Raw genomic sequence first — 14,633 nt, forward strand, 5'->3', positions numbered from 1 at the left:
TATGTTGCTTGTTCACAAAATGTTTCATTAAAGCAAGAAGATTAGCCAGGTTTAGTCTCGGAGAATGAACAGTCAAATATGTATTGGTATATTATCTTGTAAGATAACAGACAGCATCCAATTGTAACCCATTGACTAGCGTGTCCAGATTTTCAAGACGAAAAACCGGGAAGGCCACTGACATAAAGGAACGATTACCCCCTTACAACCCATCCCCAAATCCTGCATCCTCCCACTCAAACCAACCCCACCTCCAACCCCCTCCATCCCAGAGTATTTCTAGCACTGTTCCTGCATATAAATTGCAAGAGTTTGACTGTTGATATAAGCATATTACTAAAAAGATATTTTGCTCTGATACATATTACAGGCCTTGTAGTTCATTCATTTCCTGGCTGGTTTCTGTGGCACAATCAGTTAATGTGCTGTCTAGGACTTGTAATGTTAGGGGTTCGAGCCCAACCTACTGCGACAAAATGTCAACTCTATTATGATATTTATGTACTTCATAAATGTTGCAGACCCTTCATTTCCCCAAAATCAGAACAGGGTTAAAAAAAACTCAGGGACCGTTTCCAGGACTGTCCTAGTAAAATCAGGACATCTGGTCACCCTACCACCGACCCAACTAGCCCGCCCCTCAGACTTGACTACCTGCCCTTTTACCCCTCGAGAAGCCCGACCCTATATCTCCAAAGTGTCCTATGTAGGCCTTCCAGAATGCTGTTCGTGCCTCCCCTGAACAAAAAGCACTTTTGTATTATTGTATGAGTTCATTGTCGATCTTCAAACTCCTCAGATGTCACGTTATGAAGTTCTTTCAGTGCAGCTCAGTAGGCAAGTGGAGTTGGTCCTCCACCCCATGCTGAACATCTGACCCCCAATGAAAGTCCTATTGTTAAAATTGTTCTATCCAGCTAAAGCTGGTGCATCACAAACATGGCAGCTAAACGCCCTTCGCCCGGTAACCCTGACAGTCCCAGAATTGCTAAGGTCAGCACCACTCATTGCTCATGCCCAGTGCGCAGAGACACTCTCAGGTACTACCACAAGCCAATAGGTCATGAGGAAACCCTGAACCAAAGTTTGCTAGGATCTAAGAAAAAATTATAATAACGCTAGGGTCATTGTCATATAAGCATGTTGAAGGCATCTATTGGTAGAAGTATTGATCATAAACTAATGGGCCCTCCCACTGTTCATTTCCCCCTCTCCACACGCCTTCAGGTGTACATTATGAAATCATCTTTTTCTTAAACCTTAACAGGCAGTGTTCTGTGTTGACGAAAAGGTTTATTGTGCTTATTGTTCCTCACACAACATGTATGTTCAATGATTTGCTTCCTTCTCTTTTTGTCTCACAAGCATAATACAGAATAATGGACATGTAATTAAATAAATTGACATTATTGTTTTGCAGTTAGGGAAATCACGCTGCCCCTAATTTCTTTTGTGTTATAGGAATTCCCTTTCTTTACTTATTTGTTAACTTACTTAACATTGTCGAAAGAGAGGATTCCCTTTTATTGAAGAAGGTGACCATCGTCAACTGATCATTGACTTCTCTCAGCTTCCTAAATATCTTACTTATAATCACTCTTTCTTCTGTATTTCTGCTTCTTTTAAATGCAAACATCGGCTCCTCCACACATCGGCTTTGGGAATCAGATAGAGCAAGGGGTGTCTTGTCCATAATTGGTGAGGGGGCGTTGGCCCAGTAAAATACGAGCACGCCCTCAGATGAGGGCGTGCTCTTAACTGTGAAAGGGAAACGTTGTTTCCCTTTCACAGTTACACTTCCCCAGCTACCCAAGCTCAATGAACCATGCAAGGCTGGGGGTGTTTGCTTCCCCAGCCTTGCATGGCTCATTTGAAATGCTGGCTGGGGAACTGCGCGTAGGTATGTGCCAGGGGGCACTCCTGCACCTTCTCGAACATACAGACAGAGCAGGCTGGGGTGGGGCATCTCAGGACCCATGCTCAGGCCCCTTTCACACATGTGCAAAAACCAGGAAACTTTCTGATTCCTGTTCATGCTTGCAGGAGGCTGGAGCATTGGAACGACCGGACCGCGGCAGAAGGTTAATTTGTTTATGTTGATTTGTTTATGTTGATTTTTTTCATTTAAATTATATGTATGGATGCATGCATGCGTGTGTTGTTAGGTGAATGCATGATGGATGGTGTGAATGAGAGTGTTTTCTCTGTGTATGTTGTGTAAATGTGTATTTGTATGCTCGTTTTTTTAGTATTTAAATATGTGTATGGATGCGTGCATGCTTGTGTTATGAGTGAGTGCATTATGGATGTTCATGTGAATGAAACATTGGTCCTCATTACGACTTTGCTGGTCTGGAAACAAGGGTGTCGGTAAACTCACCAGCACCCTTGTTTCTGGACCACCAAATTACAAGTTTGCCTACCAGAGCTGCTGCGCCTGACAGGTCTGACCCTGCTGTGCGCAACAGCCGCGGTTGGCAGCCTCTTCACAAAAGCATCGGCACCATTAGCAACAGTACCGGTGCTTCAATGACCCCATTCCCGTGGAGTCCTATAGAACAACATTTACCAGCCCCTAGCTTGCCAGTCCGACGGGACTTGTAATGTCCCTGTGGCACCGGCAAGCTAGGTGCCAGTAAAATGTCAAGAGTCCGGCGGCAAACCACCGGTAGCACCAGCAGGGTTACCGCTGGACTCATAATGAAGCCCATGGGTTCTCTGTGTATGTGCTGTGTAATGTGTGATTGTATGCTCATTTATTTATTATTTAAGTATGTGTTATGAGAGTGTATGATGGGTGTGGAAAGGGGCCCCCTGCTATGAGGCCATCCATTACACCATGAGCCCCGCCTGCCAATAGAAGACACATGAGACTCAGCTTCCCAACCAGGCTCCACGCACACGTGATGCGCCCCATTTATTCATTTCCACATGTGACAGAGTTATGTCACTGCGCCACGTGAGTCTGTTAAAGGGACACAACACTAATCATTTTTCATAACAATAACAACAACATCACAAAACCACCACCCACACAAAACATATGGCAAATCACACCCTCTAACTGAAACAGGTGAAACAGTCTCCAGCAACTCCTGGCTGCTTGACTCAGAGGTCCACTACATAGTCATTCAGCCGGCAGGTCTCCCCCCACCCAGTTTTCTGGGGATACTGTCTGCCCCTTCCCAGCTCAGTCTCCCCTCACCTGCATCCCCTCAGGTCCAGGGGATTCTGGGAGCAGTCAGTCCCATCACCTTCATCAGGTCCTCGGCACAATCTCTGCCCAGGGATGCGTGGCCGTGTGCCATCTCACACCCTCTTGAAAAAAACTGGTATTCAAGATAACGGTGGCGTTTACATCCGAGGCTGTCACCATAGACCACTTCATTGCAATCGTGTCCATGGAACTCAGTTCGTTCATCAACGACAGCTTCCCTTGGGGGGTGCCTATTTCTTACTATCACCTTGTCATCCAGCGCCAACTGGTGCTGTTGAAGCTGCCTTCTCATATTCTCACCCTCGTTTCAGTATCTCCTCTACCCCTCCACTTGGGCATCATCAATCACAGCCAGTTCCTGATCACCTGTGTTCATCAACAAGCCCCACCGACATCTCTTAAACATTGCTTCAGCTGGGGCTACTCCAGTTGAGCAATGTGGAGTTGCTCGATATTCCCTTAGGAACAGGTATAGGGCTCTTCGAAGACACTGTCCCTGCCCATGGGCGATCCTAAACACCTTGTTGAGGCTCCTCATGAACCGTTCTGCTTTGTCTTTGGCCCGTGCCCAAGCCAGAGTGATCTTCCTATGGTGTACTCCATACTCCTTTGAAAATTGGCCAAAGCTTTTTGCTTGGAAGGGCGGACCATTGTCTGAGCACAGGATCAGAGGCAGACCATGGGTTGCAAAGATCTTTTCCAGCACCACTGCCACATTGTCGAATGATAATACAGAGTCCAAGAATTCAACTTCCGGGTACCTCAGCCTCTGGTCCACCACCACCAGGAAATGGATGTCTCTCCCTGTGGACCCAAAGTCAGCATACACCACCTCCCATGGCTATGTTCCTCGAGACATGGACTCGATCGGGGGGTCCCCCTGCACTGGGGACGCTGCCCTGCACCACACACAGGCCGCTACAAACTCCTCTGCTCTTCTTTCCAAGTCCAGGAACCACACCTTCAGCCGTGGTCAGGCTTTGGTCTTGGCCATTCCTTAGTGTCCTTGATGCGCAAGATCAATCACCTGCTTTATCTTGTTGGTAGGCACAACCATCCTGTCCCCCTAGAGTCGAACCTTCCATGGCTGCTCCAGAGTCACTCGTGTCACCTGAGTTCTCTTACGCTGGACCTGCAGGGCTGGCTTGCATTGCCCTCTCTACAGTGTGTCCCTAAGGATCCGGTAGCACTCATCAATGTTCAACGCCCTCTCCAGTTCCTGGATGGGTATTGAGTTTGGGGTACCCGACTCCACAATGAGATGCATATGCTCGTCAGCCTCCTTGATGCGGGTCGCATCCTCTGCTTCCTCTTGGTCCTGGGGGTGGCGTGACAAATAGCTGCGTTGTTCGCCCCTGGCTGGTGCACCAGTGGTACGCCATACTCCAGCAGTGCCAGCATCCACCTCTCAATCTGGTCTGGCAGCTTCAATGATGAGCCTGCCATGATTGGCAGCAAAGGCTTGTGATCCGTCACCACCATCACTGGTCTACCCAGCACATACAGCCGAAAATTGCTGCACCCCCACAGCACCGCGAGGGCCTTACGCTCAATCTGGGAGTACCTCTGTTTGGTCTCCGACAGCGTGCGGCTGGCATATGGAATGGGCCACACTTCTCCTTTGCTGTCCTTCTGCGTTAGAACCACTCCCAGACCAAACAGACTGGCATTCACTACTACCTCAGATGGAAGAGATGGGTCTTGCTTCTTCAGCCATGAGGGCTCTTTTTACATCCTCAAATGCTGCTTGCTCAAGAGCGCCCAACTGCCAGGTGGTATCCTTCCTCGTGAGGCTCTTCAGGGGTTCTGTCCGCATGGCCAGGTTCCTTATGAACTGCCCACAGTGCGTCACCATGCTCAGGAAGCTGTGTACATCTGTCACATTCTCCGGGGACCTTGCCTTCATTATGTCCTTGACCTTGCAGGGGGCAGGGCACAACCCTCTTTCTTTAAACACAAAGCCAAATAACTCAGTGCTTGTCCGCATTAACTCACACTTCTCTCAATGCAGCATTAAGCCCAGTGCTTGTATGCATTCCAGGGTTCTCACCAGGCATGCCATGTGCTCTACCTCCGATTTGGCAAACACTAGAATGTCGTCAATGATATTCAAGATACCTTCTAAGTACACCAGAGCCCCTCTTATCAAGTTCTGGAACACTTCAGCAGTTGACAACACACCGAAGCTGGGGCATTTGTATCGGTACAGTTCCCAGTGTGACGTGAATGTTAAGATGTACCTGAACTCAGGGTTTAACACAACCTAGTGGCATCCATCCCTCAAGTCCACCTTGGAGAAGAAGCTTGCACCTTGCAGCTCTGTAATGATGTCATCAATCATAGAGGTAAGGTATCTCGCACACCTCAAACAGAAGTTTGTTTCTTTCTCACGTTCATGTAGCTACTGGATGGACAACCAGGCTCATCGTAGCCTTGACTTCTTGGTGCTGGGCCAGCCAAGCCTTTCTTGAATTTCTCCTTCGCCATCAGCTTTTTCAACTGCACCACACTGAAAACCCTTTCCAAACACGTGGTTTCAAGCCTTACTAAAGTGCATTGTGGAATATCCAGTTTCTATGCATTCCTATGTATATACGTTGGCGCGTCGCTGCAAACTATTCAATACATGGGCAGCCTTAAGATCACATTGTCTACTTGCGTTACTGCATCTGTACAAGTGTAAACTGATTTTGCATTTTCTTCAGCGTTTCTGTAGCATTAGCATCTTCATCTCGAGCCCAAAATGTTGCTCATCTTTGGCACCTCCTCTTCAGATCTTATAGAATGTTCATGGTCTTTTGCCTTGTGTGTCTTTTCTGGATGCATCATTCTGTTCCACATTCTTTTTCACTCGTTCTCACACTTCTTCTGGGACTTTATCCAGAAGGCCATCATATCTTCGTGAATGCATATAGGGTTTTCTCAATGGATACCTTATTTCAAGAATTCTTTTTGCGGCCCATGCATCCTCACTGGTACTACACGTGTTGCAATTTCCGGTTTCCAACATATAGGCAACATGGGGGCGGAGCTTTTGATGGTGGTACTCCCCCCACTGGATGATTCATCAACCACTCTCTCATCAGTCTTCACATCAAGACATCCTCGTCTGAAGAAGTTCTTCTTTGGGACCCTTATCTTTATGACTCCTTTCAGGCATCCTGCTGATTTCACATGCTCATCAACACTCCAGGTCATAAACATGCATTGTCCATTGTGAATGCAATAGATCCATCTTCCCACATACTTCTTGTGGTTTTTCAGCTACAGGAACTTTGTTCCCTCAGTTGCATGGATGCTGGCCTTTACGTAGTCTCTTATTTCTTCAACTGTCAGCTCTTTAGGTTCCAATCCTGATTCGCCATCAATCACAATCTTCATTCCTACTGCTTTCTTTGCAGTCTTTTTGCATTGTGTGATTATTATCCTGATGACACAAAATCCAAACATGATCATCACCAACACGGCTCCAAGAAACTTGAAAATGTTCGCTGCATTGTGGAACCCTTGAGAAGATTGATGTGAACAAACTGTCATCAGCAATGTCTTCCACTTCGCACTCCATTTTGACGTGTAGGTTTGTCAGCATCACTATGGCCTCTGTGAAGGTGCCATTCTCGTCATCATGAGAAGGTGTGACTGTGCAACATGATTCTCCGAATTCGCCACAAACACCTCCATCCATAGCTGTGATCTTGTCCAGGACATATCTGTTCTGAAGTGTCATCAGTCTTATGGCACTCAGCTCCTCCTTGATAGCATTGAATCCTTTTATAGTGTTGATCGTCTCCAGAAGCTCCCATCTGATTATCTGTAACCATTTGGCATTTGTCATCACCTGGATCCTGGGCATAAAGATTGTTGTGAATATTGCTGAAGTCTGACTGAACAATCAGTGATCATATGGAATGACTTCAAAAGCTTCTATCGATTTAGCTGAGAAATAGTTCTCCCTCTTCATTTGAGTCAAGAGCTCCGCAGACCTCTTCTTCCTCAGGTGAGCATCTGCTTTTGGAAACTCGCCAATGTTCAAGTCACTTTTAGGAATCACCACCGCTAGAACATAAACAATCACTAAAGAACATAATCCTCTCCAATCTCTGGGCAGCTTCATGTAAGCTCTGGATCCACAGGACCAATAGTGATCCATTATCACTACTGCTCCGTCCTTCATTCCTGGCACATCAAAGATTCGTCCGCACTGTTGATTCTCTCCATCTCATGTCATGCCATTGTTTCTGAAACATAGCTCTGCACTACCCAGAGCCACTATCTGCAAAGGACATCCTTTGTCTTCCACCCAAGTCAGAAGTTTAGCAAGCCTTGACCATAGAGGTTTGCATCCACTTTCCACTCATTCGATAACTGGTTTGCGATGACCAGTTACTGCCACAGCTCTGCATATGACTAAACATTCTTCCCATCCATCTGGAGAAAGTAGTGTTCCCCATCTTGCCGCTTTCATTACAACTTCAAATGTCTTCTTCAGTCTTCCCTTGACAATTGAGTCTTCTGTTTAATTCCCATCTAATTCCAGTTCCTTTCATACCAGGCTGGTCATATTTTATCACATGATTTCTGTTGTGTGCTTTCGCTCTTGTCTTCAAATCTTGGACATAATCATCTTCATCTGGTTCTCTCCATTCTGTCACCCATATCAAGGATGCTGTTCGACCCTGGGATTGACCCCTTGTATGGCAGAGTGCAAGGTGAGTAAGGCAATGAGCCGTTTGAACATCTATTTTGATAGCTATGAATATATTAGATTTTCCCATAGCATAAGGCATGAGTGCACATACATAGCAATCCTCCTCAGATCTACTCTTTCCCACCTCTTTCATGTGTTGCTACCACATGTTGTTCCCCAAATGTGCTGTACTGTCTAAATAACTATTTAATTCATAATCATCCTCTTTTGCACTTCTCTTAGGTCTCTTTCTTTGTTTCTCTCTAAGAATCTGTATATGGCACTCAGTAAGGATATCTAAAAGAGTTCTTCCTGCAAAAGGATTTCTAGGGACACTTGTCAGAGAAATGGGTGCCTTCTCATGAGCTACTGGAGTAGAAACAATCACATAAGGCCTTGGCTTTCTCACAATGTCTAGTTCTGCCAGTGTAACTGGAGTAGGAAGGATCAAAGGGACAACTGCTTTCTTGGGACCAATGAAATACACTGTGTGGATTAGCAATATCAGAAAAACAATTATAAACGTAGAACAGGCATATATTATGCACCAATACATGAGGCTCCATCATCAATGTATTTCCACACGTCGTTGACCTTGCTCACTTTCTGGACCTGCAATATGCTCTATGAACCACATGTTTGCCTGTAATTACTTCTAAGGAAGGAAAAACTTGTTTTATTCAGACAAACTCATCAGACGCTCCGGTAGTTGATGAATTTGCTCTATTATCTCCACAAATAACCGGCTGATTGCTGGACGGTTTATAGGATCTTGCATAAACACAGATGTATCGGTATCTCACCAAACAAGATAGGGATGAACTTGAGGCAAAGAGCAAAAGATCATAAAAAGTAGTTTGTTGGCATTGTCGTTAGACAGGACCATATGTGTGTCCGGAAAAAGATGTTCAGACAATAGTCTGATCTGTTCTATAATTGCTGCCAATAGACATCTAATAGTCGGGCCATTCTTAGGTTCCTGGATAAAAGTACGTATGTCAGTGCTCCTCCCAACAAGAGCAGGGTAAGCTCTGAGTTTAAATATAAAGACAGCAAGAAGTAGTCTGTGCATATCAACATTAGATAACACTATAGGCACCTCCAAAGAGAAACTCAGTGAGAAACGAGTCAGGGAACTGCTCCCTCTTCCAGTCGTCGAACAAAAAGTCCAAATCTGGCATGTTTTGTTTAGTTTCGCACTCCACTGTCCAATGTCAGCAAACTCCTGTAGCTCAAGAACAATAACTCGCCCACTCCTTGCTTGTTAGCTACAAAGAGTGTTTCAGGGGAGCCCCAGTCCAAATGTGCATTTTCATCTGTCTACTGGACAGTCTCTGTGTCCTTCTTTGTCATCGATCTAGTCTGCACGTGCTGAACTTCTTCTTGACTTGCTTCCAAATGGGTTGGGGGTGCGGCAGCCTCTCCAACCTAGACTTTCTCATCTCCTTGATGTATCCAATCTCGTCTCCCCAGGACTATGACTGCTGATGGAGTAATATCCTCCATGATGAAAGGACCGCTGAAACAGGGCTTGTGCCACTTTGGTGTGAAATTTCTTATTAAAACCTTATCTCCAGCAAACAGTTTTGGTAAACATAGTTCTTTAACTCTGGTTGATCTATGGTCTTCATCTGTGTTAATAGACCAACACCCTGTTTGCTTGACTTGATCTGAAATGACACAGATACTAGCCATCATGCATGTTAAGTACGCATGTAGCTCATCTCCTATCAATTCTGCAGTTGTCTGGGCATCACTCCTGTTCATCGATGGAGGAGTTAGAGGCATTCTCATTTGCCTCCCTGTGACTAGTTTGTGGTGTGTGAGGTGATGGTCAGAGCCGGACTGATTTCTTAATACCTATAATGCAAGGGTAAGGCAATGCAGCCACCCCTTTTTCAGTGTCAGTTTGAACTTAGCCAGGGTCGGACTGGGATAAGAAATAGGCCTGGTCACCCAAAAAAAAGTGGCCCACCCCTCGCCTCGCAACCCTTGACCTCTGATGACATCACCAGAAGTGATGTCATTTGACCCCACCCCAAAGTGACATCCCGGGAAGCGATGAAACACAACCTTTCACCCCTTGACAAAACAAGAAGTGGCATCAAATAGCATTGTTCCGAAGTACACTAAATTACTGTGAATCCAAGCAGACGTCCACGGCCAAATGATAATATGTTATTGTATAGCACTTACGCTTAAGCTCTTTTTCATAGAACAAATATGCATACAATATCACTCAACCTGTGTTGGTACTCATTTATCGACCTAAGAAGGATGAAAGGCTTTTTGGAAGAAAAAAAAAATTGAATAAAAAAACATTCTTTCTTTTTTTTTCTTTCAAACCGGCACAGGCATGGCCAGAAACCGGCCCCCACTCCCCAGGGACGATTTCGGCCCGGCCACGAGCCGAAAGGCTGAGGGGCCAATCCGACCCTAAACTTAGCTATTCTCTCTATGAGCAGACCGTTGAGTCTCACACATATCCTGTTCGCTTGCGGGTGATAAGCAAAAGAAAATGTATGTTTTATGCTAAGCAATAAGCTAATTTGCTCAAATACCTCATTCACAAAATGGGGCCATTATCTGATCTCAACACCTCACATACTCCCCATCTAGGAAACACTTCTCAGACTGAGAACTTCACAGCCCAAGTGGCATGAGGGTGTGTGCAGGGACCAGCCTCGATCCACCTTGAGAATGGACACACTACCACAATCACATGCCTATGTCCATTACAGACCTGCAGCATATCAACATAATCAATATGTAAATGCTGAAAATGACCATTTGGTCGAGGAATTACTCCTCTAACTGTTTGCAGCAGGTGCCCAGCAGTAAACTTTTGACATACAATGCAATTTACTACATAATGTACTGATTTACTAGGTCCCCGGAGGATAGCTCAGCGGCAACGTGCTCGCCTTGGAAACAAGACGACACGAAGCAACACAGGTTTGATTCCTGGGTCTGCACGTAGAAACTTCTGGGTATTAAGCGTGTTATAAATACGCAACTAAGACATATTCCTGTAACAGCACATCGATGCCCGCAGGCTGTGTGAGTGCTTTAAAAATGCAAATAAATAAAAGAAATAAATGGCAACGTGTTCTAACAGGTCTGGTATAAACCAGTCCTTTGCAATGGTTGCTACAAGGCTCTCCCTAGTGACATGCGCAGGTTAGTGCAGCTGTTTTTAACGCCACACTCAATAAGGGTACAGGCATCGCCGGTTTACCAGTGCTGTCTTGTCACCACAATGCATCAGAAGGGGATAAATAATACCCCCTCCACGTCCACAGTTCTTTCTCTTCCTGTGGAGCTCCACCTTAAACTTCCATTAACTGTGCTTGTGATAAGTGATTAAAGCTTTCATTCACAACCATTTTCTCTTTCACATCAGGCATATCAAAATTAAAAATAGCATCATCACAACCATTTTCTCTTTCAGATCAGGTATATGAAAATTAAATTGGCCTCTTCATCTGCCTGAAATAAAATCTGTTCTCTTAGTGTGCGCTGCGCACTTAACTATGGCGTTGGCTTCTGGGAGTTGTAGTGCTTTAATAGGCCTGTCCAATAATTCAGCGTGTTGCACTGGAGTGCCATCCGCTCAGAGGTAGCCCCTCCTTTTCCAACGTGCTAGCCCTGCATGCACAGTTGATATCACGTAGGTGGAGTCGATGTACACTGTTACTTCTTGGTCTGTATGATTCTAGAATGCGACAATAAGCACCACCAATTCTGCAGCCTGTGCTGAAAAATGAGACAGTAGTCTTGCACTTGCTACTACCTCAAATTCCCCATTAGCTCTGTGTCTTACCACAGCTGAGCCTGAATGCCTTTTTCCATCAGTTTGATCGATCTTCGAAGAACCATCAATAAAGAGAATCTCCCCAGCTGCTAGAGCATTTTCCTTCACTCTCGGGATCTCATCATAGAATTCCTCATAATTTGAGCAATCATGCACTTGTTCATCCTATGCGAGTGGTTCAGCTACAAACATGGCAGGGTTCACCATTTTACACCTGACTATTTGAATAGCTGGATTCAATATAATCACCTCATAAGAAGAAGCTCTTTGAGACGTCAGTGTACCCTTGGGTTTCTCCAAAACAGCAAACAAAGCATGCTCAACAAATAACATCATGGAACACCCCATCACTATGCTGGCAGACTTCTCAATAGCGAACGAGGCTGCTGCCAACGATTGTTCGCAAGGGAAGTGACCCTTCCTAACTGGGTCCAAAATCCCACTGTAATATGCTAAGGGTGTGTACCCCAATGTAGTTCTCTGTGTGAGTACTGCTGTCATGACTGTTCCATTCGTGTGCAAGAATAAAAATAACTATTAATAATAATAGAATAATTGGGAATACCTAAAACCGGACTGTGTAAATTGTCTTTTTTAGTTCATCAATATTCTCAGTTGATTCCATTTTTTCCCGATTCAGCTGTGCCTTTTTCAGGGCCTGCAACAAGGGCCTCGAATATGAACTATAATCGAATTACCATGCTCTGACATAATTGCATAGTCCTATAAACTGTTGAATTTGCTTAATCGAGTGCAGTTTTGATGTTTTCAAGGTCGCCTCAGCTCTTTTAGGTGTAACTTTCTTTCGTTCATGTGAGATTAACTGACCTATGTACAACACCTTCTTGGCAATACTGCAATTTCTCTTTGTCCACCGTATATCCTTTCTCTGCTAAAATAATCATTAGCTGAATCGAGTCTCATCTGCACTCTTCTTCTGATGTGCTACAGACCAAAATATCATATACGTATTGCAGCACAACACTTGACAAATCAATATTGCTTATGTCCATCTGCAGGACCCTATTGAAAATCGGTGGTGACTCGCAGTACCCTTGGCGCAAATGTGAACTTTTCAGCTTAGTCTTATGAAACGTAAATAACATAAGATCTTGGTAATCTTTATGCAACGGGATTGAGAAAAACACATTTTTCAGGTCAATCACTGATTGAGATACTACATAGTATTGTCGCCGGATTCGGAATTAGAGGAAACTCTGCCTCTGCAATCTAGTTAATCGGCCTCATGTCCTGAATTAAACACCATGACCCCCCTTTTGATTTTTTGATAGGATACAACACAGTATTGCATGGTGACTCTGACGTTACTAAGATGCCTTCGATCCATCATAGCGGATATAGTCTGGAGACATGGGATACTGTCTTGCTCGAGGTAAAATTGCTCCTGGTTTCAGCTTAATCTTAACTTCTCCCACTCCTTTTAACAGGCCTATGTCATAGGGGCCAGTAGTCCATACAGCAATTGGCATTTTCTCCATGTCTTCATCAACAAATGTGGGACGCTGCCGTACTATCATCATTTTCTGTGGGACCTCTCGTCTTTCTGTCCTGATCCAATACGTAATCCTCATTTTGAACACTACTTTGTCATCAGGTGGGTTGTCTCTAACCACATCCTTGTCAGTGACAGCAGTCAATCTACATCCTTCCCCAATATCAATCAGTGTTCTCCATGGCCTGCCCTTATCCCAACCGTTGAGCATGGCCAATTCCCCTCGCACTATGGCTGCCTGTAATTCCAAGGGAAAGACCTGTCCTCCCTCTTCATCCATGGGTATTTGTGGGCTGAACAGAAATTCATCAGGTATTATCATGAACTTGCCCACTAAGCCGGGTAGTCACGTTAACAAAATGAATACCCCATAGTAAAAGACTTCGGCTCTAACGGTGTTCTCCACAGAGCTATTTGCCCAGCCATGATAAATGTGCCCACATTTAAATAATGTATCCCTGGCTTTGAACACACTATGCCTTCGTCATTTAACTTCGTCATTAAATCTCAGCCAAGTATATTAACTGGTGTCGGTCTTGAATACAACAACGGGGCATACATAACACACTCTCCTATAGAGGCTGGCAATTTTTCAGTAAAAGGAACTCCACTTGTAGCTCCAGAGAACCCCTGAGCATTCATGGCATTTCCCGATAATGAACATTTTCCCTCTCGTATACATGAGCGAGTTGCCCCTGTGAATGCTAGAAAAGAAAAGGATTGCCTCCTATGGTAACGTCAACCCTGGGTTACTCTTGAGGATTGGGCATGACCAATAGTACAGAACTCAACAAGACACCCTGTGAGCTGTCCTATTGTAGGTACATACTTATTCCTGTGCCTGTAAAAGGATTCCCTCCCACGACAGTGACACCCCGTACTCTAGGAGTCAATAGCTGTCCTGTGTTTACGCTCTGCTGTATTTGCATGGGTTCCTGCTTTGATTTACCTTGTGGTGGATTCAATGGTGCTTGTTGTGGCTGCAAAGCCTGTTGTATTTGTGGCACTTGTGCTTGATACACTGTCTGATTTTAGCGGAACCCATCCCTACTTTGTGAGCTATATGCTGGAGGATAAGCTGTCCCCCCTCTTGAGAATTGCCCATTCTGCACATACCCTTGGCTCCCACATGTTCACGCAATATGTCCTGTCATTCCACATGTCCAACACACAGGAGGGAATCTCCTAATTCTCCCTCCCTGCATGCCTTGATTATCATTTAGCATAATCTGAAAACCACCTTGGTTATTCTGAAAGTTTTCCTGATTATTCTGAAAGCCTCCTCTTCTGCAGAAGCCTCCTCTCCCTCTCGGTATAAATCTGTTCCCTCGTTGATCCGACTGCCGTTGGTTATTCACCTGCAGCATACCTGTTCCTTGCTGTGATCCTGGCTCTTCTGCAT

This window comes from Ambystoma mexicanum, chromosome 7q (genome assembly GCF_040938575.1).
Source record: "Ambystoma mexicanum isolate Mex_15411 chromosome 7q, UKY_AmexF1_1, whole genome shotgun sequence".
Classification (NCBI taxonomy): domain Eukaryota; kingdom Metazoa; phylum Chordata; class Amphibia; order Caudata; family Ambystomatidae; genus Ambystoma; species Ambystoma mexicanum.